We start from the raw sequence: 6,330 nt of genomic DNA, 5'->3' as shown, positions 1-6,330 counted from the left end.
TCGTAGCATAATATGAACTCATTTATAAAAGCTTTTTCTTCATATTAGCGTTTTATAAGTTTAAATTTGGGTAGTACCTACCCGTTAAGTTCATACTTAGTAGCTAATATACAATTCAACTACTACAATTCTATATGAAAAACTGATTATAATAATATTTCGCGTTCAAACTTTTATACAATATTTTACAAACTTACAATACCGCTTATTTTACATAAAGCATGAAATATAGCGCACAATAACTTTGATACAAGATAGTTGTGAAGATAATTCTAGCTAGTACACAAGTCGTTCAGCAAAGGCAATAAAGACACGTAATTCATACGTCCAGAAACAAGTCATGCATTCTGGTTTTACTAGGACTACTTCCCATCCTTGGTCTTGTGGAACATAACCGTTATGGCCGTTGATAAGACAGCGTGTTGTAACGTCGTCAAAGGGACGAGGGTTACGTAATGTCCAACGGTCCCGTAACAATCTAAAAACCTCATTTCTTACCCTAATTACCGACTCCGTCACTTGTGGGAACGTTTTGTTTAATAGTTGTAGGCCGATGTTCTTGTTCTCACTTTGGTGAGAAGCGAACATTACTAATCCGTAAGCATAACATGCTTCTTTATGTTGCATGTTAGCCGCTTTTTCCAAATCACGAAGTCCAATATTCGGATATATTGAGTCAAAATAATTTCTTAACCCATTGCGTAAAATAGCATTTGGGTTCCCCGCAATATATGCGTCAAAGTAAACACATCGTAACTTATGGATTTCCCAATGTGATATCCCCCATCTTTCGAACGAAAGCCTTTTATAAACCAAGGCATTCTTGGAACGTTCTTCGAATGTCTTACAAACTGATCTCGCCTTAAATAGTTGTGCCGAAGAATTCTGACCGACTCTAGACAAGATTTCATCAATCATGTCTCCGGGTAGGTCTCTTAAAATATTGGGTTGTCTATCCATTTTGTGTTTTTATATTGTAAAATAGACAAGAGTTAGATTCATAAAAAAAAATACTTATTAATACAAGCAATTTTTACATATATCATAAAGCATAAGCACACTATATTACATATATTACACCACACGAATACAACTATCTTATTCCGACTCGCTTGTTTCTTCTTCTTCGGTTTTGGTTCGTTTTGCCAAGTTTCTAGGGATATATGATGTTCCCCTAATACGAGCCGTCGTTTTCCACATTGGTTTAGAAAAACCTGGTGGTTTAGAGGTTCCCGGGTCATTGTTACAACTTAAGGACTTCGGGGGTTGACGATACATATAAAGTTCATCGGGGTTGGAATTAGATTTCTCTATTTTTATGCCCTTTCCCTTATTATTTTCTTTTACCTTTTTAAATTCAGTTGGGGTAATTTCTATAACATCATCGGAATTCTCGTCAGAATCCGATTCATCGGAGAATTGGTAATCCTCCCAATATTTTGCTTCCTTAGCGGAAACACCATTGACCATAATTAACCTTGGTCGGTTGGTTGAGGATTTTCTTTTACTCAACCGTTTTATTATTTCCCCCACCGGTTCTATTTCTTCATCCGGTTCCGATTCTTCTTCCGGTTCCGATTCTTCTTCTGGTTCCGACTCTTCTTCCGGTTCCTCTTCGGGAACTTGTGAATCAGTCCACGAATCATTCCAATTTACATTTGACTCTTCATTATTATTAGGTGAGTCAATGGGACTTGTTCTAGAGGTAGACATCTATCACATAATATCAAACGCGTTAAGAGATTAATATATCACATAATATTCACATGTTAAAAATATATAGTTTCCAACAAAATTTGTTAAGCAATCATTTTTCAAGTAAACACGGTCGAAGTCCAGACTCACTAATGCATCCTAACAAACTCGATAAGACACACTAATGCAAAATTCTGGTTCTCTAAGACCAACGCTCGGATACCAACTGAAATGTCCCGTTCTTATTGATTAAAAACGTTCCATATTAATTGATTTTGTTGCGAGGTTTTGACCTCTATATGAGACATTTTTCAAAGACTGCATTCATTTTTAAAACAAACCATAACTTTTATTTCATAAATAAAGGTTTAAAAAGCTTTACGTAGATTATCAAATAATGATAATCTAAAATATCCTGTTTACAAACGACCATTACATAATGGTTTACAATACAAATATGTTACATCGAAATCAGTTTCTTGAATGCAGTTTTTAAACAGTATCATACAAACATGGACTCCAAATCTTGTCCTTATTTTAGTATGCAACAGCGGAAGCTCTTAGTATTCACCTGAGAATAAACATGCTTTAAACGTCAACAAAAATGTTAGTGAGTTATAGGTTTAACCTATATATATCAAATTGTAACAATAGACCACAAGATTTCATATTTCAATATACATCTCATACATAGAGATAAAAATCATTCATATGGTGAACACCTAGTAACCGACATTAACAAGATGCATATATAAGAATATCCCCATCATTCCGGGACACCCTTCGGATATGATATAAATTTCGAAGTACTAAAGCATCCGATACTTTGGATGGGGTTTGTTAGGCCCAATAGATCTATCTTTAGGATTCGCGTCAATTAGGGTGTCTGTTCCCTAATTCTTAGATTACCAGACTTAATAAAAAGGGGCATATTCGATTTCGATAATTCAACCATAGAATGTAGTTTCACGTACTTGTGTCTATTTTGTAAATCATTTATAAAACCTGCATGTATTCTCATCCCAAAAATATTAGATTTTAAAAGTGGGACTATAACTCACTTTCACAGATTTTTACTTCGTCGAGAAGTAAGACTTGGCCACTGTTGATTCACGAACCTATAACAATATATACATGTATATTAAAGTATGTTCAAAATATATTTACAACACTTTTAATATATTTTGATGTTTTAAGTTTATTAAGTCAGCTGTCCTCGTTAGTAACCTACAACTAGTTGTCCACAGTTAGATGTACAGAAATAAATCGATAAATATTATCTTGAATCAATCCACGACCCAGTGTATACGTATCTCAGTATTGATCACAACTCAAACTATATATATTTTGGAATCAACCTCAACCCTGTATAGATAACTCCAACATTCACATATAGAGTGTCTATGGTTGTTCCGAAATATATATAGATGTGTCAACATGATAGGTCGAAACATTGTATACGTGTCTATGGTATCTCAAGATTACATAATATACAATACAAGTTGATTAAGTTATGGTTGGAATAGATTTGTTACCAATTTTCACGTAGCTAAAATGAGAAAAATTATCCAATCTTGTTTTACCCATAACTTCTTCATTTTAACTCCGTTTTGAGTGAATCAAATTGCTATGGTTTTATATTGAACTCTATTTTATGAATATAAACAGAAAAAGTATAGGTTTATAGTCGAAAAAATAAGTTACAAGTTGTTTTTGTAAAGGTAGTCATTTCAGTCGAAAGAACGACGTCTAGATGACCATTTTAGAAAACATACTTCCACTTTGAGTTTAACCATAATTTATGGATATAGTTTCATGTTCATAATAAAAATCATTTTCTCAGAATAACAACTTTTAAATCAAAGTTTATCATAGTTTTTAATTAACTAACCCAAAACAGCCCGCGGTGTTACTACGACGGCGTAAATCCGGTTTTTCGTGTTTCCAGGTTTTAAATCATTAAGTTAGCATATCATATAGATATAGAACATGTGTTTAGTTAATTTTAAAAGTCAAGTTAGAAGGATTAACTTTTGTTTGTGAACAAGTTTAGAATTAACTAAACTATGTTCTAGTGATTACGAGTTTAAACCTTCGAATAAGATAGTTTTATATATATGAATCGAATGATGTTATGAACATCATTACTACCTCAAGTTTAGTAGGTAAACCTACTGGAAGTGACAAGAAATGACCTAGCTTCAAAGGATCTTGGATGGCTTGAAAGTTCTTGAAGTAGGATCATTACACAAAAACAAGTTCAAGTAAGATTTTTACTCGAATTAAGATAGTTTATAGTTATAGAAATTGAATCAAAGTTTGAATATGAATATTACCTTGAATAAGAAAGATAACCTACTGTATATAACAAAGGTTTCTTGATCTTAGATGATTACTTGGAATGGATTAGAAAGCTTGGAAGTAAATTAGTAAACTTGAAGGGATTTTTGAAGTGTTCTTCCTATGATGATTATAGCTTGATTCTTGAAGTGATTTTTGATGAAGATGATGATTAACTACTGGAAAAATACGTTCATAATAGTGTGTGTGTTGAGAGAGAATTAGAAAGAGAATTGGAAGTGAAATGGAGTGAATGATGAGTGGTAATTGGTGAGTGGTGAGTGGGGTTAAAAGGAGTTCTAGTTAGTTGACTAGCTCATGGTAGAAGTTAAAATTGATTAGTCATACATGACATAATCAAGAGTGGAATCCCATGCTAATTCCTATTGGTATATACCCATAGTAAGTACGTTTTGAAGCTGTGTATAATACGGGTAAGAATACGACTAGAATTCTTGATGAAAGAAAAGAATGGGAAAGTAACTGTAACCATTTTCGTTAAGTATGAGTGTTTTGATATATGTCTTGAAGTCTTCCAAAAGTATTTTAATACATCTAAATACACTACATGTATATACATTTTAACTGAGTCGTTAAGTCATCGTTAGTCGTTACATGTAAGTGTTGTTTTGAAACCTTTAAGTTAACGATCTCAATTAATGTTGTTAACCCATTGTTTATTATATCTAATGAGATGTTAAATTATTATATTATCATGATATTATGATATATTAATATATCTTAATATGATATATATACATTTAAATGTCGTTACAACGATAATCGTTACATATATATCTCGTTTCGAAATCCTTAAGTTAGTAGTCTTGTTTATATGTATATAACTCATTGTCAATATACTTATGGAGATACTTACTTATCATAATCTCATGTTAACCATATGTATATCCATATATATATATCGTCATGTCGTTTTTACAAGTTTTAACGTTCGTGAATCGCCGGTCAACTTGGGTGGTCAATTGTCTATATGAAACATATTTCAATTAATCAAGTCTTAACAAGTTTGATTGCTTAACATGTTGGAAACATTTAATCATGTAAATATCAATCTCAATTAATATATATAAACATGGAAAAGTTCGGGTCACTACAAAATAACCAAGTGCCTACTTCATTAACCAACACCCCCACTTCTACATCATCACAAAAAACACTAGCAATGGAGGATATCGGTTTTTTTGAGTGAGTAGCGATGCATACCCTACTTGAAGAAATAGGTAATTTACAATTAGATTCGAAGAACAAGAAACGACCAAATTGTGAAGCCACCTTCTTGCTTGCTTTAGTACCCCATGCACATGTCGGTAAACCTGAGATTTCAATCCAAATAATTCGTTCATCTACAATAAAGGAATTAGATGGTACTTTCATGCACGAAAACAATTCCAACATATTGGGATTTGACTTAAATTCAAGACAAGTATCGATAGAATCAAAATGAAACCAAATCCATAAGCCACCAACATATTGAACTTTGAAGTCTGAGAAGCCTTCAACAATGCATTGTTGGTAAACGGTATACAATGAGCCTAATTCTTTAACTTTAGCTAGGACAATATGACCATTATCAGTCACATTAATCAAATCGTCTGCTTCTATGTATACTTTCTTAACATCAAGTTTCATCCCGTTCAACTTAGACGCGTATGTAACACCATCTTGCACAATCTTATCAAGCCTAACAGAAGACCGAGGAGTTACCTCATCAGCAACAATAGGTTTATCAAACACTCTTTTCTTATGCAACTGATTTTCAATTGGTTTTTTAACCTTATCGAATTTGGATGCTTCGACATACAAATGGAAATTCCCTATCCATATGTTAGATAAACGCTTCTCCATAGCCTTAACATTCTTCACACCCATGAATCTAACAAACGCGAATCGTTTTCCCGTTTTTGCTCTTTTTTTTCCAACATAAACATTTAATAGGCAGCCGTATTGATCGAAAACCTTACGAAGAGAATCATCATCTGCATAATCAGGGAAATTAGTCACAAAAAAGGATTGATTACAAGGTTCTTCTGACTTCTGGAAATCAATATTGATCTTCCTGTAAATCATTTTTCCAGATTTCCTTTCCTTTTTGATCGGTACGTTACGAGTATTCCCGACCATGGTGAGGTGGCGTCTGAACCCGCCGAAGATCACCGGAGAAACAAATGGTGGCAGGACAATTGATCTAAGATTTAGATCTAAGATCTAATGTGAAAAGAAGTTTTTTACTGTAGCGTGCATAGGCTTAAATCTCATTAGAATTTTTTAAATAAT

This window comes from Rutidosis leptorrhynchoides, chromosome 2, assembly GCF_046630445.1.
Source record: "Rutidosis leptorrhynchoides isolate AG116_Rl617_1_P2 chromosome 2, CSIRO_AGI_Rlap_v1, whole genome shotgun sequence".
In the NCBI taxonomy this organism is placed as follows: domain Eukaryota; kingdom Viridiplantae; phylum Streptophyta; class Magnoliopsida; order Asterales; family Asteraceae; genus Rutidosis; species Rutidosis leptorrhynchoides.
Note: the sequence above shows the minus strand (reverse complement) of the source record.